General features: G+C 38.5%; 1 protein-coding gene across 10 annotated transcripts in view; it reads left to right on the top strand.

Annotated features, from left to right (window-relative positions):
• Positions 1 to 7,877: 7,877 nt before the first annotated feature.
• Positions 7,878 to 25,613, top strand: part of sox6 (SRY-box transcription factor 6) — a 178,339-nt gene continuing 160,603 nt past the window's right edge. For 3 of the 10 annotated variants that reach the window (XM_034308752.2, XM_034308749.2, XM_034308745.2), the window contains exons 1-2: positions 9,454 to 9,782; positions 12,597 to 12,711. The gene's annotated coding sequence lies outside the window, so the exon portion shown is untranslated. The other 7 variants (XM_053238096.1, XM_053238094.1, XM_053238095.1 and 4 more) reach the window with 7 other exon arrangements.

The raw sequence follows: 25,613 nt of genomic DNA, 5'->3' as shown, positions 1-25,613 counted from the left end.
TTTTTTGTCTACGAGAGAAAAATCTGACCAAAGTTGTACAGTGTAAAGTGACTTTAGATAAGTCGCTCTGTGTGCAGATCTTCACGTTAGCTGGGAAATTCCACAACTGTAATGACATTGTAGCCATTGTGACTCTTAAAAATGAAACTTTTTAAACATTGAATCCAAGAAAACCTTAAAAATAGCAGAAAAATCTCAAACAACAGTTTGTTTTACAAGGCTTCATTGCTGCTTTTTGCTTTTAAATGAGTAACAGCATTGAGTTTTTTTTAGCACAGAATTCGCAAACACACAAATGTGGTTAACTAGCTGATGATTTATTTTCGATCTAATTAAAACAATATTGCACAAGCAAGAGTGCATTTATACTGAATATCTGCACAATATTCAGTACAACAGCATGATTGTGAGTATGATATTTCTTTTATATGACAGTTTAATAAATAAGAAATTAATATTGAGTAACTGATATTTCGGACACAATGCGGTCAAATCATTTTTTATTTTTGCTGAATAGCTAGCTCACAATGATTTGTACATTTCTGTTAAAGGTGCAATTGACGTCCCTTCATCCTTTTCATCTTCGTCTCATGAGCTTTCATAATTTAAGTCAGAAGATATATTCATGAAAAACATATCGTTTGTCATTTGATGATGTCATTAACTCTAGTGTATTAACAGTGCACAGTATAGCAGAGTGAAACGTCCTGGTGCGGTTATACTAAATATAAGCATTCCTGGAACGCCACTCGTCCAATCAGATTAGAGGACCGGAAATAATGTTGTATATTATTGAATAATCTCAGTACAGTAGATTTGAATTGATAGATTTGAATTTTACAAGTGCATATTCAACTCTCTGTAATGCTAAAGATCTTGAAAAATGTCATTAATGCCAACTGCTTTGCTCTTCTAAAAAAAAGAGAGAGGGAGAGAGAGATCACAATTTAAAAAAAAGAGAGATATAAAAAAAGAGAACGAGAGTTACAATCTTCCAGTCCAAACTTCATCAGGTGAATGTTTCGTCAGAGAAAGCTCATATTACTCCAACTATACAGCAAACCTCTGTGCCGGCTCTTAACAGTTTGTAACCGAATGCAGACGCAGATTCATGATAATGTTCTGGGCCATTCAACTTCACACAACATGCTACTTTTCACCATTATTATTTCATTAAAAAAAAAATAATAAAACATGTTCCACACGTGTCCCTCCCAAGTAGTTCTTATCTATAATTAAAATGTTTCTAAAGTCTCACTACACAAAATCTCTTAATGAATTGCTTTTTCCAACCACTGACATTCTCGTCCTGTTTTTTTTTGCTTCTTCCTGCCACATAATAGCTTGCAGTTTGTCATTTTCTCCCCTTTTTATGAGCGCACTTAGCAATGTTAGAAATGTTGAAAAGAATCGAGAGCTCACGGCTGCCTCGCTGGAAAACCGTATCAAGGCTTAAGTGTTGAGGTGATTGAGGGAAAAAATGACTTTGACAAAAGCAACAATAATAAAAATAATAAAAATGGCTTTCTCATGCACAATGAGTGCATTCTTTTCTTGTCTAGAAATATAAATCCATCTATCCTTTCTTTTGTGTCGAGCTTCAAGGTAGCTTTATTCAACTGCCAGTGTCAACTATGCCTTGTAGCTCCTGGAGGAAAATCTCTATATGTAATCTTTTCAATTAAGGAAAGCAGTATTAATTAAGAGAGCAGGATTAAATTAAAAAAACAACACATGGTTATTATGGTGTGAAAGAAATAAAACTGTGAATAAGTGGTTATTCTGTTAATGCTAACGCTGTACTAGCATAGAAAAAGTTCACAAAGATATCACCTTTAGGTGTTCAGAAATTTCCACATCGTCATTGATTAAAAAGTATTTCAGCACTTTCCCTAAATGCTAAAATACTCACACTTCCTGAAAGCTCTAGTGTTCTGAGTTAAACTCATCCTCTCGGAAATTGTGATATAGATACTGAAAAAATTCAGTCTTTTGCTTATACAGTTATTTTGGCATTAATTTTTAACCTTTAATGGTTTCATCAATAAATAACAGTTCATAGCTTTCTAAAAAGAGGTTTACTTTTTGATATCAGATGCTATTTCAGTGTTTCAAATTTCTGAAAGCTATTTTAAGAAGCTAAGAAACCTAAATTACACAATTAAAACCTTTTTTTTCTCTTTTTTTCCAAGTGTGTGTATTAACTGGGTAAGTCTACATATACAAACTCCAAATTATCGCTCGTTATTTTTCTTCTTTTAACTCTTCTGGTAGTTCCTTAATGGTTCTTTAAGCGTTAATTAAGCATTCTTAGCTTCCTAAAGTGGTTCAATGTTGCAACCATTTCTGATATTGAAACTCTCGCTTTTAGAACTTGCAGGTTTCTACAAAGAACATTTAAGCGTTTCTCCAGAAGGACAACTGAAGAACTCTTAGAAATTCAAAGTTTTAAGAAGCTAAGAATTCTTATAATTATCTAGTAAATCTTTTAAAGAACCTTTTTTTCTAAGAGTGTATGTATTAATTGTGTATTAAGGTTTCTTAGCTTCTTAAAATAACACTGAAAAAAATGTAGAATGTTTAAAGGTTCTTCAGTCGTGCCTCTGGGAAACCCTTAAATGTTCTATGCAGAACCCTACAGTAAAATGTTTCCAATCAGAAAAAAATTCCAAGTAGAGCCATTTTTAGATGCTACGAGCTCTTAATTATCCAGTGAACCCTTGAAGAACCCATTTTTTCTAAGAGTCCTAGAACATAGAGTCCTAGAACTGTCAGATGCTTATTATTTAACTTCTTGGCACTTGCTAGACTCTTTGAAAAAGGGATCTTGAAGGGTTCTTTAAGGGTTCATTGGATAAATAATGGATCTCAGCATCCAGGATGGTTCTACTTCCAACCCTTTTCAATAGGAAAACCCCCTCTTTGTCCAAAGAACGAACCCAGAAAGAACCCTTGAACAACCCTTTTTTTTCTTCTTAACACCTAGAACCTGTCAGAAACTTAACATTTTGCACTCTTGGTGGTCCTTTAAGTGTTCTTTAAGGGTTTCTTGAATAATTAAGGGTCCTTAGCTTGCTAAAAGTGGTCTACTTGGAACTCTTTCTGAGAGGAAACCCAGAAAGAACCCTATCTATTGTAGATTTATACAAAGAGCATTCCCCCAGAGTCACAACTGAAGAACCTTAAGGGTCTTAAATTTAAAGAAGCTAAGAACCCTTCTTTATCCATTACACCTTAAAGAACTCCAAATTATTGCTCATTGTTTTCTTCTTAATACCTAGAACCTGTCAGGAGTTTGACATTTAGTCTTGGAACTTGGTACTCTTTTAAAGAAAGAGGGTTCCTCAAAGGTTCTTTAAGGGATCATTAGATAATTATGGGTTCTACTTGCACCACTTTCTGATACAGAAACACTCTTTTACACTGCTTTAATATACTACAATAAACATTTAAAAAGTCCCCCAAAAGGAGAACCAAAGAGTTCTGATTGTTCTAATATAGTAGCATTAATAAAGCCAGTGTGTGTATGTTCTGTGCTGCTTGTACACACACAGCAGCGATCTCAGTTCCCTCTCAGCTACTACCATCTGTGCAATTGAGCTTTTCCTGAGCAAAGTCCATACAAGGCATTTTTGGGAGTAGCAGACAAATATATTCGTGAAGTGTTCTTCACTGTTCCCGAGTAATCACAACAAATCACACGGCACTCTCCGTATTCCTTCTGACACAAGAGCTCGCCCTAATTAAACATGCAGAACGCGAGAGGAACACGTGTTAATTTAATGTAACAAAAATGTTGATTTTTATGCAGGCCCCTCTGAAATATTAATAGAGCCGGCTTTTGCATTTCACAACGTATCAAAGCATTTCACGATATGCTAATGAGATGCGTGCTGCCTCGTTCTCTAACAAGCTGGATGGGAACATTCTTCCAGACCAGGCCTGTAGGCTTTAAACCGTCTGCCTCCGTGCCACAGAACCCCTTAATTACTGCCTTAAAAGACCAGTAATGACCTCCTGTTTTTTAATATTATTCAAAAGGTGGGACACGTCTATAGCGGAGCAGAGAAGTCCCATGAAGACGCTGCAAATAAAACAGAAACTAATATGCACGCATTTTGGATGAGCAACGTTTTTCAACAAGACATGGAGTAAGAGTTGCCTCATAATGTTTTTATTATTTATTTTCACCTCTCTCTCTCTCTCTCGCTCTCTCTCTCTCTCTCTTTCTCTTATTTCTGGTCCCTGCTGCTTTGGATTTCAGCTGCTCAAGGCTATTCCCAAATTACTTTTTGACATTTCTGAATTTATTCGATCGTGCCTGAAGCTAGTTGTGTTCGGCTGGCTCCAGTACATGTGCTACAATTATCACTAAGCAGAAGGTTATTATATTGTAAGTATTTCTGTTTAGTAAATAGACGCTAAAGCAGTATTTCAACTTTGACTTATCTAACATGCTTGATTTTTAAACAATAAAATATCATACTTACGTATTTAACATTTATTTGTCTTGGTCCTTGAAAAAAAAACTTGTTCTTCAAAGGGTTCTTTAAGGATCGATAACTTCCTAAAGTCGTTCAACTTGCAACCCTTTTGATAGGTTCACACTCTACTTTAACGTTCTCCAAAGAACATTCCCCCAGAGAGACAACAGAAAAACCCACTCTACATGAACCCTTTTTTTTCATAAGATTGTATGTAAGCATGCACTATAAACTCCAAATTATTGTTCATAATTTCCTCCTTACTACCTAGAACTTGTCAGATTTTTAACATTTAGCTATTTTGGCTGTTCTTCAGCAGTTCTTTAAGGGTTCCTTGGATAATTAAGGGTCCTTAGCTTCCTACCTTGGTCTACCTGGAACCCTTTGTGGCAGGGAACACTGTATTGTAGGCTTCTATGAAGATCTTTAAGCGTTGATTGTATAATTTAGTGTCCATAACTTCCTGAAGTGGTTCAACTTGCAAACCTTTTGATAGGTTAACACTCTGTTATAGCGTTCTCCAAAGAACATTCCCCCAGAGAGACAGCAGAAAAGCCTTAAGGGTTCTAAATTTTAAGAAGCTAAGAACTCTCATTTATCCAGTCAACACTTTAAAGACCTTTGAAGAACTCCTTTGTATAAGAGTGTACGTAAGTGTGTGGTACAACTTACGTAGTTTCTCCTTACTACCTAGAACCTATCTGGTGGTTAACACTTAGGTAGCTTGGTAGTTCTTCAAGGGTTCTTTGAGGGTTCCTTGGATAATTAAGGGCCCTTAGCTTCCAGAAAAGTGGTCTACTTGGAACCTTTTCTGATAAGGAACACTGTATTGTAGGTTTCTACAGTACAATGTTGGAATACATTCCTCCAGAGGAACAACTGAAGAACCCTAAGCGTTCTAATTTTTAAGGAGCTGGGAAACTTTAATAATTCACTGAACTCTAAAGAAACCTCAAAGAACCCTCTTGGTACAAAAAAGGGTTCTTCAGTGGTTCTTTAAGGTTTTATTGGGTGATTAACGGTTCTTGGTTTCCTAACCATGTTCTTCTTGCGACCTGTTCTGATAGAGAAACACTATTTTGTAGAGTTCTACAAAGAACATCCGAGGGTTTGCTCAGAGGTATAACAACAGCGACGCAACATCAACAACAACAGCAGCAACAACAAATGTATAAAGTTTCCACAGTTTAAGAAAAGGATGTTTAATTATTTGAGTATAGGTGAATAAAGAATTTCTGTCACACAGTGAAGTTTTAAATGCAAACTAAATACATATTTGTGTTTATAAATAAATATATTTTATTATATTCAGCACAAAAGCATCAGTACTGACACAAACACGAATACACATCTGACTTGCTCGTGAAACACACATGCAGTACTAGGATTGACCCTTAGGTGGCGTTTGAGGCCCATAGATCGAGTCCAGTCACGGTACCTGAAGTCAGGGGGAAAAAGGTTTATAATCGCCATTAAATCACTTAAAGGATCTTTTTGGTCGAATCTCAATGTCACTAATGATTACCGACAATTATAAATAATAATAAAAAAATTTGCTTGTGTTTTATGCTTGTGACTTCTCTTCTGGATTAAAAAAAACAGGTCCATAATATATTTTTATTTTCATTATTATTCATTTTTAATAATCAGACTTACAGTACAAAAAGAGCAACATTACAAATGTGGTATATTACTGTGCTGAACATTCACAGTGATTATTAAGTACTAATACTAAGGCAATGCATACTACCTTACTACCTTATTACCTTATTACCATACTACCATACTATCTTAATACCATACTACCTTACTACCTTACTACCATACTATCTTAATACCATACTATCTTACTACCTTACTACCTTACTACCATACTATCTTACTACCATACTATCTTACTACCATACTACCTTACTACCATACTACCATACTACCTTACTACCTTATTACCATACTACCTTACTAACTTACTACCATATTACCATACTACCATACTATCTTACTACCATACTATCTTACTACCATACTATCTTACTACCATACTACCATACTACCATACTATCTTAATACCATACTACCTTACTACCTTATTACCTTACTACCATACTATCTTAATACCATACTATCTTACTATCTTACTACCTTACTACCTTACTACCATACTATCTTACTACCATACTATCTTACTACCATACTATCTTACTACCATACTACCATACTATCTTACTACCATACTATCTTACTATCTTACTACCTTACTACCATACTACTTTACTACCTTATTACCATACTACCTTACTACCATACTACCTTACTACCTTACTACCATACTACCTTACTACCACACTATCACAGTAGTTAGTGTATCAGCAGGTATGGTATGGAGAGCTGTGTAGACTGCTGTACTGTAAATAACAAAATCTACTGGTCTTTTCTAGAAAAGTGCCTACAGGAGCCTTGGTGCAGAGGCTCTTGAGATATCACTGTTTCCTTTAAAAACCTGACTTTTAAGCAGAAGCTTCATTTTCAAGTGTGTTCAGCTGAGAAAGAGTTTATTTCCCAAAAGATACACATCAGCTTTGATTTGCGACGTGAAGATCCAAGAGGTGAAGCTTATCCTAATGATCCTGAAATGGGCTAATAATAATAATAATAATAATAATAATAATAATAATTTAAAAAGTAAAAACCCTTTGACCCTTTGATTTATTGTTGTCAGACAGTTAGTGAGTTAGTGAATTTTGCTGCATCTCTGTAGCAGAGGAGGAAAAGTTTTAGCAGAAAAACCCTTGTGCCTTGAAGTCAATGCTCCGTGTGAATAATTAATCTTCTCTTTTTCTCTTTTTCTCTTTTTCTCTGCTCATGGATGCTGGGGGACGAAGATGTGACGAGTGGATATGATTTTCTTCTTTTTCTTTTTTCTTCTCAGGAACAAAGGGAATGTGAAAATGAAAAAATGAAAGACAAGAGCCGGAGAGTAGATATGAAGAGATGTTGTGAAAGGACATCTCTCTCTCTTTCTCTCTCTCTCTCTCTCTCTCTCTCACTCTCTCTCACACACACACACACATTCTTTCTCCCTCCCTCTCTCCCTCTTTCTCTCTCCCCTCTCTCTTTAGCCCTGTGTGACTCTTCTGTTAACAAACGTCATTTTCCTCTGCATCTGTCCCTGTAATTGTAAGTACCACTTTCTATCTATGTTGTCCTTTTATTCTATAGGTTATTATTTAAGTATCATTTTATTTTGCTTCATTAGGTTAAAAAAATCAGATTTATAAGCTACTATCTAGACTTCATTTGAGAAATTTATTTACCAATTTCTTTCTTTCTTTTTCTTTTTCTTTTTTTTTTTAAACCTGACACACCTTCCAGTGGAATTGACAGCACAGTCCACAGGGTTTTCATGATCCGAATGACTGACGGCCTGCTATTGATTTCACCTGGCTGGTACACACACTTATTTATCCTTACACTCCAATCTGCGCTTTTTACACTGGATTGGAATAAATTTCACTCAGGTTTGGGTTTGCATTGCAGAAAAGACTTGTTGGAGAGAAGACTTGACTGCATTTGAAGCAGTTATCAGGCGAATGCTTTTATTTTAATTTATTTAAAAAAATTTTTTTTGAAGTCTGCTCCTGGTTATAGGGTGAAATTTGTTTTAGCTGCAGCCTAAAGTTTAACATTTCAGCATAAAGACGCTGCAAAAATCGACCATCTAAATCCACCAAACAAATGTGATGTTGGTTCAAAGTGCTCATATTTACAGCCGATTCTCGCAGCGAAACCGGCTTCAGTGTCACGCAGCCAATCGATTATCTGCTGTATTTATTTGTAATTAATAGGAGCTTATGCATTAAAGTGAAATGCACAGTGATTTTAGGAGTGTATTCAGAATGACAGTTACTGTTTGTGCACAATCTCACACTGTCCTCTGACCTGAACTTCACAGTGGTTAAAGTCGCTTCAGCTGCAGTGTCGGGATTTTTATGAATAATTAGCGGCATGCACTTAATTCATCAGATAATTCCAGTTGGTTTGAATTTTCACAGATTCCTGTCTGGTGCAATAACCACTGCATCTCTTCTGATAACAGATTGCATAAAACTGTATGAGTAAATGGACACGGATTTAGGATGGAGATTCATGGATCCTTTCTAAACCGTCAACAAACCTGTAAATGATCTCACTTTAAACCTGGCCATTTTTTTTCACCTTAGCTCGAGTGTGTGTGTGTGTGTGTTAGCCATCATTCAATATATCAATGCAGAAGGCTATAGCCTCGAGCAACCCGAGTCAAGTCTGTTAATCCTCTGTGCAAAAAGAGCAAATATCAGGTCACACTCCTGCAGCCCGACATGCTCACTTACTGTAACAAGCAAAAAAGAAAATGAATAAATAGCTAAATAAAAGCTTTGCCGACGTCTAAACCAGGCAGTTAACGAGGCATTGCACTGGGGCAGGATGCAGTATCCCTCCTGACTGTGCATCCTTTTGGTTTTTATCAGCATATTATTCAAATCAGTTCACTTCCAGGACCTGCTGTAATACTCTGAGGTCTTCTGAAAACCTGCAGAACTTGGCTTTATATTCTAAAACCAGAAGGTTCTTGAAAGAGCTCTTCATGTTGTCCGAACCCTAAGAAGTGACTCCAGTCTCCGCTCTTGTTGCAAAGGTACTTCATATTTTCAATATCAAGCCACAAAGCACCCTTGTGGAACCTTTAATCCTTAGACTTGACCATGCATTCATTGATTTAGTTAATGCATCATGTGCGCTCTTTTTTTTTTTTTTTTTTGGAGAGGCCACAATCGCTGTTCCTTCACCCCTCCCCGCTGAAGCCTCCTATTCTCTCTCTCTCTCTCTCTCTCTCTCTCTTGTCTGGGAGGGGGAGCCCTGCCTCTTTTGCCTTGCTCACATCAATGCCCCTGGCCACTCACTTTCTGATGTTGCACGACGGGAAATGCTTTGAATGCTTGCGACATGGCCGCGCACATTGATTGCCAAGATTGACAGCAGCTCTCCGCCGTCTTCTTCTTCTCCTTCTTCTTCTTCTGTCCTTGTTTTCTGTTCTGCACACCAGCGGGGACAATTTCGTAGCAGCTCGTAGCATTTTTGTTGACAGTTGAACTTCGTGTTCCCGCTGCGCTCCGCTTTCCACTTTTAGTTGCTGGTTTTGTTTTTTCGCCGAGACTGATTTTTTTTTTTTTTTCATTTTTGTACGTTTTGTTTTGTACCGAATCGGGATACGACGTGGGACAACGAGGCTGAGGTCTGACCCGCGTGGTTCACATCGAGGTAAACTTTTTTTTTTTTTTTTTTAATTTCCCCACTCACTTCATTCTAACCTGTTGTTCGCGTCATTTTAACACGTTTCGCGTCGCGCGTTTCTGCGCGTTTTCTCCGAAAGCACGTTGTGCGCGTGCATTGTGTCATTATCATTATCAGCGCTGGAACATGACAAGGACATGACAGGGATTTGGGCTGAAGTATGCGTTTGGCATGAGAGTGTCTTGTTTGCTTGTTGTTGTTGTTGTTGTTGTTTATCGCGGTGATCTCCTGCTTGTCGTGTTGACAGCGGGGCTGAACTTGTAGCGCTCGGGGTCTCCGGTGCCAGGAGGGTTAGTTCTAGTTCTTTTCTTCTTCTTTTTTTGTAGATCTGCTTTAAATGTGAACAGTTTCTGAAGTGAAGTTTCACCTTTTTCTCCTGCACGGGTGGCAGGCTGTGTAGTGACCCTTTTTCTCCTACGCTGCTTTACACGCAGGCGGTGAAGAAGCCGATATCACCAACACCTTTCCATTCTCCAAACCACGGAGCGGTTTACAGGCAGTGAAATATTTAAAGCCTCACTTTTGTTCCTGTGTTAATAAGACGTCTCGTGGTGATCCGGATGGCAGATAACTTCTCCAGCTCAGGAAGCAATTTCACTCTTCGTCCACAGAGCGGTACTCTTCATTACCAGTGACGCACAGAGCGCAGGTCAGATTCGACCTCCTTTCAGCTTCATGCAGAAACGTTTCAATCGCTCTGATCAGAAAACAACACTACTCCTAAATAAGAATTATAATAAATGGTGCATGTGCATGTTGCCAGCGCAGAGAGAGAGAGAGAGAGAGAGAGAGAGAGGTCAGTAAAAAAAGCGTGGAAATTCTTCTTGGCTTCACTTTCCCTCCGAGGTCAGGAGAATTGACCTCAGAAGAATGCATAAGTCATAAATTAAAATGAAGTGTTCATCCATTTAGAGACAATACACAACTTTGGACACGCAAGACTACTTTTAGACTGGTGTGTTGGTCTGGAAAACCCAAAAAAAAACAACAACGCCAGTCCTGCGAAATAGACGACTGAAAAGTAAGTGAAGAATAAAAGTGAAGATTTTAATTCTAAGGAATTTTTTGTTAAAACGGTGACTGTAAATTGTGTAAATGATACCACAGTAAATGGAGTGTTTGGCGAGTTAATTAACTCACTTCAGCACTAAACTGTTATAAAGTGATTTTCACTTTAATATCATTTCCAGAAAATAGCACTCTGTAACCTCGAACAGCGCGTGCTTGGTTATGAGGAGTTTTCATATTTCTTAATATTTACACCCGAAATCTATACATTCTTTTATTCCTCTCTCTCTCTCTCTCTCTCTCTCTCACACACACACACACACACAGGACATCATGATTTCCTAAACACAGTGTGTGTGTGTGTGTGTGTGTGTGTGTGCAGGTATTAAGAGAGCACACGGACTTGCAATGCGTGTGAACTTTGCCTGTGTGACAGAGATAGCTCATCATCTGAAGGGTGTTTCCCTCCAAACTAGAGCCGCTGTCTGACACACACACACACACACACACACACACACACACAGAGAGAGAGAGAGATAAGCGACTTTGCGACTGCTGGACATGAGCTGATAATATTTTAATAAGAAACACAGCATTCTGACGTCTTTTTTTAGGAATGTATAGCCTCTCTGTTTATTATTATTATTATTATTATTATTATTATTATTATTATTATTATTATTATTATAAAAAAGAAATGCAAGCTTTTTAAATGAAGCGCATCATGTAAACTTGTGAGCGAAACACATTTCATATGAAATTCATTTCGTTTGCATTTCTCTCTCTCTCTCTCTCTCTCTCTCTCTCTGTCTGTCTTTATAAACTCGGATGGAGACACAGAAGCTGTGTTGTTCAGGGACGCAATCGGACACCTTAATTAAACCCAGCTTAACTTCTCTCCCTTCTCCAGCTGAACTTTGTGTCCAGTGTGTAGAAGGAGCTATAAGAATAACCGGGCGGCTAATAATACACTCTTGTCTTAAGTGAGACGGGCTGTTTGAAAAGCAATCCCCCACCTCCACCTCCTCCACCTCCTCCTCCTCCTCCTCCTCCTCCACCTCTCCCTGCTCGTCCCAGTGTTGGGTCGAAGCTGATCCGCTAATGGCATTCTGGTTTGAACAGTTGCCGTGCCGCTGTGTGTGTGCAACTTCCCTCATAAGGTAAGGCGGCAATGGAGGTCCACATGGCGCGTTTATAATTAGACCGCCGATTCAGCACATTGTCCTGATTATTGCTGGGCAAGGGATGTGCTGCACTGTCCTGTCCTCCTGTCCTCCTGTCCTCTCCTGTCCTGGGCTCTCAGTGGACATGCTTTATTCCCCGAGTGTGTGTGTGTGTGTGTGTGTGTGTGTGTGTGTGTGAGAGAGAGAGAGAGAGAGAGAGAGAGACTCTGGATGGGATCTGACAATTGTTTTGCATTTGTCGCATTTGCAGGAAATAAACCATGTCGGTTATTATAACTAATAAACCCCTTCACTACCCCTTTATTCCAAACTCATTATTATAATTACAATAATCATAATAATAATTCATGCATTTCCAAGACAGCTGAATGTATCCTGATTGATTAATGGATGGATGGATGGATTGATCATTTGCACATCAATCAGTAATTTGTAAAAAAAATTAAAAATAAAAATGACTTCACATCACAAAAGCGGAAACGCAGCGAACACCCGAACACCGTGCATAACTTTTTATTTTTCAACTTTCACCCTTTAAAAAAAAAAAAATAAATAAAAATTGAGCTCCTTTTTTTCTTCTCCTCTCCAGGACTGTCTGCGCGTGGCTTAGCGGAAACACCGTGCCGTCGCGCGCGCTGTGCACACCGCGCCGTTTCCTGTAGCCGGGGATCTGGAGAGAGAAACGATTGTCGCATGTGGTGCCGGTAAGTTGTTTTTTTTTTTTTTCTTCTTCTTCTTCTCCTTTTTGCGCACTGTATGGGAAGGAAATGTCTTTCTTTCTTTTTCTTTTTTCTTAATTTTTTTTTTTTTTAGGTTTCATTTTGTAGCGCGAGCGCACTGCAGGCTGGTGTGTGTGTGTGTGTGTGTGTGTGTGTTCGCTCGCCCCGGATCTTTCTCATTGGACAGTCACGTGTGCGCGCGCTGCCGGCTCTTTTGATTCTTTCCGCGCGCACTTTCAGGATGAATTTAGGTTTTTTTTGGCGGTTTTAGTTTACTCTGCATGCAGTGTTTACAGTAAGCGTTGCAGCACGCGTGTCTGTTTAATTAAATCTACACATGCATATGATCTGGAAAAAAAACCAATCTATATCATTCTATATTTTTGGCTCGCGCCTCTTTTGTAAGATATGGAAGCTAGAATAAAGGAAAGCAGTAAAGCAAAGCAACGAGGTTCTTGTGATTGTTCTGTGATTATTCTGAAGCATTAAATCGGATTAGAGCAATTTGCTACACTGTGATTCCGAAAAAAAAAAATCCATTGGAGGAAAAGCGAGCGCATTCCTGTGCTTTAATGGGCAGAAAATGTAAAGCACAGAGTGTTTGCTGTCTTTATTTATCTGCTTTTCTCTTTAAAACAATTGCAGGTGTTGTCTTGCCTTTGGTTTGGATCACAAGCTTAGTAATAAAATATCTTTTTTGGAAGATTGTTTAGATTTATTGTTCAGTTATTTCATGCTAAATTGTACATTCCTGTCTGTGTTTTTTTTTTTCGGATTGTTTTTTAAAACTGGAATGAATTATTAGCAGCATTCCTGTTCTGCATTATTTATACAGAAATCTAGACAAATACATGCAGTTATTTCCTTCAAATAATTTACCCTGACTGAGATGCTTGCATGTTAGTAAAGAGTCTTTTTCCTCAGCAGTGCTCAGTCATTTCTAATTTTTCTAAACTCTTTGCATTTGATATAAAGTGAATTTTGCATTTCTTTCATCCTGCTTAATTTACACTAATTGGTCCTGTCTTTGCTGATCTTGTCTGGTCTTTGGTCTTCTTGTTAAAAACCAAGAGGCACTTCTGTCTTTATGTCCTTGATGCTGAGAGAAATTTCTAGATGCAGTCGCTCATGCTGTAACTCATTTATCCATGTATAATATCCTTACCAAAATGAATTCCATGCCATTGAAATTATATTACTTGTAGGAATGTGAGCAGAAGCATTGAGGAGAAATTTAGGAGGAGAAACAGCTACACCGGTCACTTAGAGTGTGTCAAGGGGGGAAAAAAGCTTATAATATCACTAGGCCTATAATATTACAGAAATTTCTTCTTGGGTGGAAAATGGAAGTGAATATTATTTTTATATATAGTGTGTCATGTGCATGCTGCAACAGTTTGTCATGCATAACAGGAATTTATCCATGCATCAAATTGATTTTTGTCTATAGCACAGCTGTGGAGGTTCGGATCACACTGATGCTAGTGGAATGCACTCAGGGGTTTTTTAGCTCTCTGTTTCATTTCGGTGAGGTTAGAACCGTGCCAGCATGCAGCGCCCTAATGATAAACACCAGCCGAGGTAAACAACAGCAGGTCTGGTATAAAGGTAAAGGCGTGCACCAGCCGTAGGGGAGGAAAGCCGGGGCGAGAGAGAACTGCAGCAGCACATGTTGTGACATCTGTCTTTAAGCGTTAGCTAATTTGCTGTGGAATATTTCAACAATGATCAAAACCGATGGCAACATGTTCATTAGGAGGTTGTCTCTCTCTCTCTCTCTCTCTCTCTCTTTCTCTGTGTGTGTGTGTGTTTCTTTCTTTCCCTCGTTGCTGCTTTTGTGGCAGAATATCTCAAGTTTATGGAATGCATTATTGAAGTTGTGGTGCACTTTTTTAATTAGGATGGCATTAGTTGCTTTTCATGTGTGATGTGCAGGAAAGAAAAAACAAAAAAGAAAAACGTATTCCCAACAAATAGAGCTGATTTATTTGATCTTAGCTCATTTTATATATTTATATATATATATATATATATATATATATATATATATATATATATATATATATATATATATATATATGTGCTCGAGTTTCAAAAAGTAACAGAAAAAACAGGGTGTCACTCAGGTGGTACGTTCATGCGTACACCTTTTATTACACAGTAATAAGAACGTAGTGTAGCGTTAATAACGATTTAAAACATAACTGGACCTTAACGATCACTCTTGTACATTTAATTAGCTTTTTATTGTCATATGTTAAAAGACACACACTCAAGGGGTATATATACAAAAGATATACACTGACAAGGAAAGACACACTCTAGTACACTAGTATTGAAAGAGAAAGTGATGCGATTATTATTCTAGGCTCGAGAGCAGATTTTCCAAAACTGTTGTCATCTTCGATGAAGGTGTTGTGCTGATGTGTCTCGTAAAAACCCGATGATTTATTCCAAGCCTGAGTCAGGGACGTTGACCTCGCTGATGGAGAAAATCAAAGGTGTAATTCCATACTAACAATCGAACGACGGCTGTGTGTGTGTGTGTGTGTGTGTGTGTGGATCTTTAACATCTTTCCACGCCTTAAGTATTTCTTATTTCTTTCCCCCCCTCTTTACTGTAAGTGGAAATTAGGCAGCCTATACTTATCTATGACTTAACAACACACCCAAATTGCAGACCTGCTCCTGAAGCAAAAGAAAAAAAAATAATAAAAAAATGAGAGAGAGAGAGAGAAAGAGAGAGAGAGAGAAAGAGAGAGAGGCTGTATGACAGAAGAGCTTGTAACATGACTATTAAGCAGACTGAAATGAATCATCCCTTAATCCAGATCTTATCTTTGAAGCTGATTTGATTTCTGTGCTCTGAATAAGAGCATCTTTTAGGGAAATATGCGCACCTGTGGACTCGCCGCATCACGAGGTGAAGAAAGAAAGAAAGAAAGGAAGAAAGAAAGAAAGAAAGGAAGGCTTTACACGGTCCGATTTGACCTGACAGGACACAATATCAGCCGTGTTCCAGAATGTTCCGGTGTAAAAATAGAGCTCTTTATAGAGAGCTCGAGAGCCATCGCGTGAAAACATGAGAACGGACGCTCAGAAACATCGACGCGATCCTTCAGTCATAAAACACTGTAATAGAATTAAGAACATTGCAAACATCTCTTTAATTTATCGTTTTAAATATTCTCTCTATTATGTATGAAAAATACATGTGAATGTGTGGAATTAATGAAGTGTGAGCTTTTCTCTCTCTCTCTCTTTCTCTCTCTCTCTCTCTCTCACACACACACACACACACACACACATTTCCTCTCTCTAATCAGCACTATCAGGTGTAACACATTGTTTTTTATGAATCAGAGGAAGATTTTTTTCGGTGATGCATATGAAGACCGCGGGTCATTTCCATATCAAAGCAGCGCAGTGTGGTGGCTGGCAGTAATTAAAATGCAGTGGTTTTTCGGAGCTTCATACACACACACACACACACACACACGCACACACACACACACACTCGTGAAGGCAGAGGGTTCAGCATGCGGGTGGTTGACTGCCGTATGCGTCTCTGTATGCACTTATAATTTTGTACAAATGTTTATGCCAGTGCGTGCTCTTTTGCGGAGAGCTTGTCCCGCAGCCAAAACCATTTCAAGACAAAGTTAGTTTGCTTTTTTTTCTCTCCCTCTTTCTCTCTCTGTCCCTCTCTCTCTCTTTCTAAGCTTCTTGTTGTGGCCTCCCGTCTCGCTGTGCCTCTGTGCAGCTGCTCTCCGAAAACGCTGAGCCTTTGCCATGTGTTTAACCTTTAATTGGCGCATGAATAAATGATGCGAAGCCTTTTTTTTTATATATCAAACCCGTGTTTATGATGGGCCTTCATTGCCTTCGTAATTGTTGTCGCCTTAAATGTGTAACTTGTGGGTGTGTGTGTGTGTGTTTTCTCCTTCTTTTTTTCTCCCGCTCATGCTTTTTGCATGGCTTATTTAATAGCAAATGTGGTGAATTGTTTGGACGCCGTTGCCAGTTTATTACAGGGATCATTCTGGGGAGGTTTTTTTTCTCTGCCTAAGAGTCTAGATGTCTCTTTTTTGGGGCATCGGAGAGTTCTCCAAATACACGCTTTATCATTTTATCTAATATACGAAGAAAAAATGGAGTGTTTTTAGAAATAGGGCTGGACAGTATATCGCTTGTGATGCTGATATATCACAGAAATCTCTAATGCTGTAATTCAATATGCAAATAAGCCCCATAACAAACCAGAGCACTTTTGACTCTCATATAAATTCCAGATCTATTTTTTTGTAAAATAACAAAAAGTAATTCCTCCCGGTTTATTTTTAAATATATCACAATTTCAGTATAGTGCTATAATCACAATATGCTTTATAATAATAATAATAATAATAATAATAATAATAATAATAATATATTGTTTATTATTTTCAGTCCTTGTGTGTTTTTATATTCCATAATTTTTTAAAGGCACGCACTGAAAAACTACAGCAAGTTTATTTTGGAAGTTTGTGGAAAAAAGAAAAAAATATCACCATGTATACATGTCACATCACTCTATCTGATAAATTCTCAGACATTTTTTGATGTATCGTGAGTTAAGAGTAATACAGTAGCAGTAATGTAATAAGCATGTAATAAGCATTATTCAGTAAAAATAATAATAGAGTCAGAGTAATTAAGTTACAGTAGTACAGTAAGAGTAATACAGTCTGAGAAATGTACCACGAGTGAAATGATACGAGTGTGTTAGCAGAGCGAAAGTAATAAAATAAGAGCAATGCAGTTAGAGAACTAAAGTAAGATGAATAATAAGAGCAGTACAGTTAGAGTAATACAGTAATAATAAAACAATAAGAGTAATACAGTAATATTAAGACAGTCATAGTAATGTAATAAGTAAAATGAATACAATAAGAAAACTACAGTTAGACTGTTACAGTTAGAGTAATACAGTAAGTGTAATACAGAGTAAGAGTAATACAATAAGTGTAAAACTCTGTATTACTATTAATACTACTGCATTGGTCTTACTGTACTCTTCTTATCATATGAAAGGTAATACAGAGTAAAGAGGAATACTGTAAGAATATTACAGTAGTATAATAAGCTTAATGCAGAGTAAAAGTAATACAGAGTAAGAGGAATACTTTAAGAATATTACATAAAGAATATTACAGTAGTACAATAAGCTTAATGCAGAGTAAAAGTGATACAGTAGCATTAAAAGTCATCGAGTAAGAATAATGTAGTAATACAGAGTAAAAGTACAACAATAAGAGTAATACAGAATCAGAATAATACAGTAATACAGTAAGGATAATGAAGTGAGAGTACTACAATAAATGTACTATGATAAGAATACAATAAGAGTACTATAGTCTCTCACTGAGCGCGCTCCCGAATGCTAAAACTAGCGGTAAATCAGTCGCTAAGCTGCTACGCTAAACCGTACTGTGACACACAGCGTGTTTAGGACGTGTACAGTGAACACTGGCTGTATTTAAAACGCTAACAGACGTTAGCATTCTGCACTCACAGCTGTTCACTGTTCTCCATCGGCCTGTCACAATGTGTGTGTGTGTGTGTTTTGCGCATGTGTTTATTTCAGCTCGGCTCATCGCGAACCTGTCACAAGCTGATAGATCACTAACTTTACAAGAAGCCAGTTAGAGGTCAGTAATTAATCTACAGAGACGTGGCTCGCTGAATTAGAAGGCCGTGCTACTGCGCTGAAATTATTCACACGAACGTCATCTTCGGTTTGCTTTCTGTACGAATGCACTGATCGTGTGTGTGTGTGTGTGTGTGTGTGCTGCACAGTACAGAGTTTGTTAATCAGCATCATGATATTCGGCTTTGCAGTACTGACGTCACAAATGTTCGTGGTATGCAAATGAGTTTGTAAATGAAGCATGTAACATCGTTTTTTCTTTCTTTCTGTCTATCTCGCTTTCTTTTCAAGTGTGACTCATTTTCATCCGCTGTCCCTGTGCAGGATGATGTTTAAGAAAAAACAAAGAGCAATTATTGCATCCTGTCTGCATTTCTGATCAATCTCAGAAGTTCTAGATACATTTTCTGTGAATATTTTGACAAATTGCCGCATTTCTGTGATCCAAAAAAATGACTTTGGGTTAAACGACCTAAGGACCTGATCAGTTTATGTAATTGTATATGTATTAGTAAGCATATCAATATATATTTGTACTCATTTAAAACAAGTATATTCAGTATATAGACATATTTATAGATTTATATTTATGGGCTCGTTAGCTAAGATCGTGTTCTGTATGTTGGGTCAAACGCAAAGATCGGGAGGATAATCAGAAAGGTAGGAATGAGAAATACCGTTAAAAATGCACTAAAACTCTAAAACAACGTTTTTAATGTGACACTAGATCTTCTAGAGGCTCTGGCTTTTTTTGAAGAACCAGTAGCTAACATCTTGTTCCGCTGCTCTACAGTTTTTTATTGTAGTTGCAAAAATGGACATCTGATCCACTCTTGAAAATTATATGGAAAACGTTTGAGGACGTTATGCCAAAATTCGCATTGCCTACAGTGTTTTTTTTCTCGTCTGTGGAAACTCAGGACGGACGATGCCAAAAACAAATTAAAGTGACAAAAGAGGGTGGAAAAAAAGGAGGGTGCAATTTCTGTGGCTGTAGTTCTGACAGTAGTTAAGCTCAAATCGCTCTGGCCAGCTCTTTTGTTTCCTTATTCCATGATTATTTACACTGACTCGCGGATTTTACAGGGCGTGCGTCATGAGAAAATGGCTTCAGCAGACCCGACCACAAGTGCTGCTCTCTCTCTCTCTCTCTCTCTCTCTCTCTTCCTTTCTAAAAACGTCACTTGAGCACTGGTGGACGTTTTATTTCTCTCTGGGCTGCGTAGAAAATGGGCAGGTACGGAGAGAAAGCACTTGGAGCTTGTTCGTGAACGAGCTTTGATGAGGCGTTGATGCCTTGTGTGTGTGTGTGTGTGTGTTTGCGCCTCCACAGATAACGATGTTTCAAAGCAGTGCCAGGCGTCTTTGTAGCTGAATAGGCCACGCGTGTGTCCTCCGGTTCTTAAGGCGACGGGGATTGTGGGTAGAACTGCCGAGGACACTCAGCTGAAGGGACGTAGGGGTCAAGGACACGTCAGTATGGAAATATCGAACAAACAAACAGGGCCTCAGACGTCTTCCTCGTTACAAAGAGACGTGAACTCGCTGATCCTCCACAGTGTCTCCAAAGCAAAGACACTTCTTTCTCTCTCTCCCTGTCTCTCTCACTCCTTCTTTCTTTATCCTTCATTCTGAACCACACCAAAAGTGAAATGGAAAATGTGAACCTTTTCCCTTTTTTTTTTTTTTTTTTTTGCTCTGGCACAGGCAATGGAAAACAAATTGCGAATGAATTAAAACATATCCGTTTTTTCATTCGTTCATCAAGCTACCTCCTGGTCCAGGACTATAATTTCAAACTCTCGTTTCTTTCTTTTTTTGAGTTCCTTTTCCTCCTCCTCCTCCTCCTCCTTCTCCTTCTTCATCTCCTCCGTGTCACAGGACTGTTTCACAGCACGGCTGTCAAAAGTCTGCTGAGTGAGAGAACTATAATGGTGTAATATTTTTTTCCTTTTTTTCATTTTTTTTAAATGGAAAAACTGTTGAAATGATGGAGGAAAATGTGCGGTTTTGCCTCCCGAGCCTTACCCAAGAGCCTCTTTGATGGTCTTAAAGAACAGCCACACTGGCACACGCCGGACACCCACGAACAGCGTAAGTCGCTCCGAGCTGAGTGGACGGGAAAATCTAAACGCCAGAGGAAGAGAAGGAAGAAGAAGTAGAAGAGGCAGGGGTTATTAGATTAAGAGTGGAGACCTTTCCCCCTTTTTTCATCCCTTGTAGCTCTCTATAAAAAAAGAAAGAAAGAAAGAAAGAAAGAAACTGAAACTATGACACAGAGCAAAACTCGAACCCTCTCAGGCCCTCTGTGATGCAAATGAGATGAGGTTTTCTCTGAGCTGTGACTTGTTGAACCGTTAATTTTACAGCACGTTCCTTTTTTGTTCTTCTGTTTATCAGAATCCCGAGGCCACTTTGAAACACACGCTCTGTTTTTTTTTCAGCTCGGACCTTTTCATAAGGCTATTCTTCTAACGTTATATAAGCAGAGTCACTATATTTCAAAAGGCTTATAACAGAGAAGTAGTTTCAGATCTTGGCTTAAACGTGTGTGTGTGTGTATGTGTGTGTGTGTGTGTGTGTGTGTGTGTGTGTGTGTGGTGGCATATCACATGGGAATAAAGCTCTCTGTCTCTGGTTTAGTGGCAGGACTGAGATGATGATGTTGATGATGATGGTGCTGGTGGTAGTGGAGATGAAGAGATGTTCCTTCTCTTTCTCGGTGTAGCTAAATTTATTGGTCGCCATCTGCAGGGTGGAGAAGTTTGGTCAAACTCCAGAGACCACAGAGAGCCTTCTAATTAAATCGTCATCATTATCAACTTGCGGTGCGCGATCGTCCCTGACGTCGAGCTCTTCCAAGATGAACATGGAAACCAAGAGGGTTTTTTTCTCCTCTAATCCCTGTGCTGGATGGATTCACAAAGAGAAAAGCAGAAGCCTCGATATAGCCGTGGTGCTGCTTTTTGTTTTTTGGCAAAAAAAAAAAAATGGGCGCCTTTCCATTTGCACTCAGGTTTAAAGAATTGCAGCAGATCTGGTAAAGTCATCTCCGATTTCTGGACTTGGTTATATATCTTTTTTACTCGTCCAGCGTCTCTGAGGCATGTTAGGTCAGTAATAATATCAATTAGTGGTGAAAGGATGAGCGTCGGTGCGGGTGTGTGACGTCTGACAGCTTTTAGCGCCGTGTTCCACGCACTAGACCTGTGAGTGACATGGAGGAGTGCGGGAAAAAACGCTTTATCAGAACATAATTACAGCCCCTGTGATTAAAGGGGGAAGTGACTCTGATTAGAAGAGTTTCTTGGGGACGTGGAAACTGGATGAATATTCAGATGGAAAAAAAAAAACAAGCAGAAATGTTCTACGGAGTGTTTTCTTTTTGTCTTCCACAAAGCTCTGATATCATCCTTGATGTCAGCCTGGTTTTTTAAAGGTCTTCTAAAAATGTGCAGAAGATATCATTATTAATGCGTGACAGCTACATTATTTTCCTGTAACAGCATGTCTTGAAGTGTTTTATTCTTCTTATACCACAGCAATTTACCAACGAGTACAATTTTGATTTATTAAAGAAAAACACATCATAGTTTTTATCTGTCTGTCTGTGAAACACGTTAGCTCACTTACCTTATAGCAGCTGTAAACAGTCGCTCCCTCACCACTCTCTCTTTTTTCTCTCTCTTGAAGTTAATAAGACAAAAAAATGAAGCTTGTAAAGTTACTGAGAAACCGCAAAGAACCTGAAGACATCAGAAAACTTAAAATTACAGCTTTACCTCTGACTGTCACAAAGCGCTGACACTGGAGACTCCTTCCATAAATGTTAAATTAAATGTTTACTTACATGTTTACGAGTCCCTGTGAATGAGCTGTTACTATAGAAACGATAATGTATTAGAACAAGAGCTTTAATATAAACCTGTGATTTGCAGCTGCACTACTGTCAGAGCTGCTGTTATAGAAAATTAATCAACACCTGCTGACCAATCAGATTCAAGAATTCAACAGCACTGTGGTAAAAGTAGACTTCGTCTCTTGTTCTTCCTCGACTCCAGAGGCAGATAAAAGCGTTTTGTTATCGCTTCACTTTGACGGGGAGATTAGCATCGCTTTACTCCTCTCTCTTCTCATCTCTCAGTCTCCTAAAACACGATCCGCCGTGCGATAGCCTGCTTCGGGTTCATAAAAAGCATCTGAAATAGACTGCAATCTCTCACAAATTTTACAATTTCACAAGTGACTTCCCTCTCAGAATAACCTTCCCCTGGCCTTTTGATTTCAGCAGGGCTTGGTTTTTTCGCTCGGAGAGCTATACATAAAAAAATAGAAAATATATAAAAAGCTTAGCATTCTCTGAATTTATAGCTGAAGGCTGCTTATCTTGAAGCCTTTCACAACCTTTAGAAACGGAGAAAAATAATACTTCATGGCAAAATTTTTGAACTTGTATTGTGTGTTGTGAGCAGCACAAGAAAAAAAACAGTTTGTGCACTGAGCAGCGTCAAACCTTTAGCGACAACAATAATAGTGGTTTCGCTTTTACAAAGTGTGGTGTGGTTTAAAGTTGGGATCCTTTCAATTCCCCACACAAACACTGTGTTTAAAGCTCATTTTTTTTACAGTTTATTCTCATCCTTGGTGTGTTTTTTCGAGCTGAGATCCGTGTGTGTGCTTTAAGAGACGTGCCCTGGTAATCAAGCCGCTGCTTCAACACTCGACTTTGCATGGTGCTTGAAAAATCTGGAGGAGAAAGTGTGAAGTTGCGCTGAGCTGAGAGCCAAGGTCGAGAGCTGAGTGTTCTCCTTGTGCCACCTTTCCCATGTGCCGTCTCAAGTCCCGCTTTTATTTACATCTTGGATTGCTTCCGGATTTATCGGCCGAAGCTGAAGCACACTAGCAGGTCGGAAATTTATATATGTTGAGAATAATGCAAGCCATGTGGTAAAGAGGCGCAGTGAAATGTCGAGACCTTTTCATGTGACCCACCTGTCGTGCTTTCATCACCGATAATGCTAACCTCATGTTGCTATCATCAGCTCTGTGTGTGTATGTGTGTGGTCAAGTGGATCCCATTTCTTTTAAAGTCTGACGTTCATGTTTTGTCCAATTTAACTGTTAGATATGAAATTCGCGAAAAACACAAACTCTTAAAAAAATGTCTTCATATTTATTTTACAGACGTCTGGCTTGTTAACAGTCTGCTCCGGACTTCTCTAGGTGACGAGTTCCTCGGGTTTCACACGGCCAGTGCCACGCTCTAATGGGCTCTCTGGGCACGACTGGAACATAATAACCGTTTGGCCATGTTTGTCTTACCCCCCTCTCGAACCTTAAAAAAAAAACACCAAACTTCACTCTCAGCACACATAAGCAGTGCTATGTGATGTAAGTTGTTATTACTGGATACATGGGATAGGAAAATTTGGATTATTTTCCAAAAATCCACCATGGAGCGGGCATTATGTCACAAAGGCCACATTGTAAGGTTTGTAGGGTTTGTAAGGTTTGTAAGGTTGGGCGTGTGGAGTGTGTGTGTCTCATTTTTTTTTTTTTTACTTTACTATGCTTGTTTTAGATTGTCTGACCACCTTGTACGTCTCATAACATTTACAATGACTTGCATAATGGAAAGGAACATGAGAGAATTCAGTTTCACTTATATTCCTAGAGCAGCCGTCGTCAACTGGTGGACCAGGCACTCCAAAAACCCCGTACCAGAAACGATCACCGTATAATAAAAAGAAAATCCAGCCCATGTTTTTTTTTAAAACATAAACCATCATGGCTTCTGTAGCAGATTCTCAGCTCACTGGGAAAGGAAAGAGTTTTCACAACGTTTCATTGAATCTTTTCGTTTTATTTACCTTCTCTGATCTGATCAACAAACTGATTAATGATAACATGACTTATTAAAAACATTCGAAAATATATATTCGAAACCGACGCTCAGAGTGAAAGTGGTAACGTAAAGAACCACTATGAAACAAATCATTACTACGTCGTATTGTCTCATCCTTCTTATCCTAGTGTCTCAGTCATATGATTTTTCTGGGTTTGGGACCGAAATTTTGGCTTCGCTGCACAACATTAATGTAGTTAGAAATGGCAAAAACTTCTCACCTTACTTAAGAAGGGATGGTATTTCAATAAAATAGACTTTTTGTTACTTTCCTCTGAATTGCAGATTCCACTTAAACTGGCAGAAAACTTACCAAATTTGTGGTTTTCTGATATTTATTTATCTCACACACACCCACTCTCCTTAACGTTAAGTCGATATCAGCTAGCTAACTAACTAACTAACTAACGTTTGCTAACTTGCTGCTGAGATAAGCTTTCCAGTTGTCCTGTGACGTAGCTAGCTAGCTAACACAGCTACGAGAAAGTGTAACTGCTCCACAAGATGTATTGTGTGTGTAGTGAAGTGTATTAGAGCAGTATAAATAAAAATAAATCTTCTTAAGGTTCCACCAGCTTGATAACATTGATGCGTCCTATTTGATTCTCAAATGGCGCCATGATACAGTGTGATGTCACATGAAATGCAAGGATACAGTATATCGCAACTTCGCATAGTTTAATTGAATATCGCTGGTCTAGATCGTCACTCCTGCTTCATGGGTTTGTGACCACATCATTAGACGTGGAGGTTTAGGTAAAGCGATAATAATAATAATAATAATAATAATAATAATAAAATCTGTCCTCGACCTGCTGGTGCAATCATGTGCCACATGTAATTTCTCCAAACTCGCTGTGATTGCGTTCCTGAAGCCGCTCTCGTCCTCGTACAGCTGCTCATCTCTTCTCCAACACCTGAAAAGCTGATTGCTGCGGCATCATGGGAAAGGACGTGTCTCTAATAGCCGAGCTGAGAATCATGCGTCTCCTGTTTTTTTTCTCCCACTAATTGAATTCGGCACTAAAATACTGCTGGCAGGAGCCCTTACCTTGTTTGACTTATTTATTGCCTGACTGGAGAGATAATTTGACCTCCACTTTTCAAAAGCTCTATTTTTTCGTCCTTTTAAAAAAAAAAAAAGAAAAAAAGGGTAATAAACTCAATTATACCGCCGATCAGTGACTCAAATGAAGCATTTGTTTTTCACCAGAGAGAGGAAAGTGCTCTGTGTTCAGGGGCTTCTTTTTTTTTCGCCCTAAATGCGTGCAGCGCCAAGACGGAGAGCAAGAT

The sequence above is a fragment of the Pangasianodon hypophthalmus genome, chromosome 11 (genome assembly GCF_027358585.1).
Source record: "Pangasianodon hypophthalmus isolate fPanHyp1 chromosome 11, fPanHyp1.pri, whole genome shotgun sequence".
NCBI lineage: Eukaryota > Metazoa > Chordata > Actinopteri > Siluriformes > Pangasiidae > Pangasianodon > Pangasianodon hypophthalmus.
This window is presented reverse-complemented; position numbering and strand designations above follow the sequence as displayed.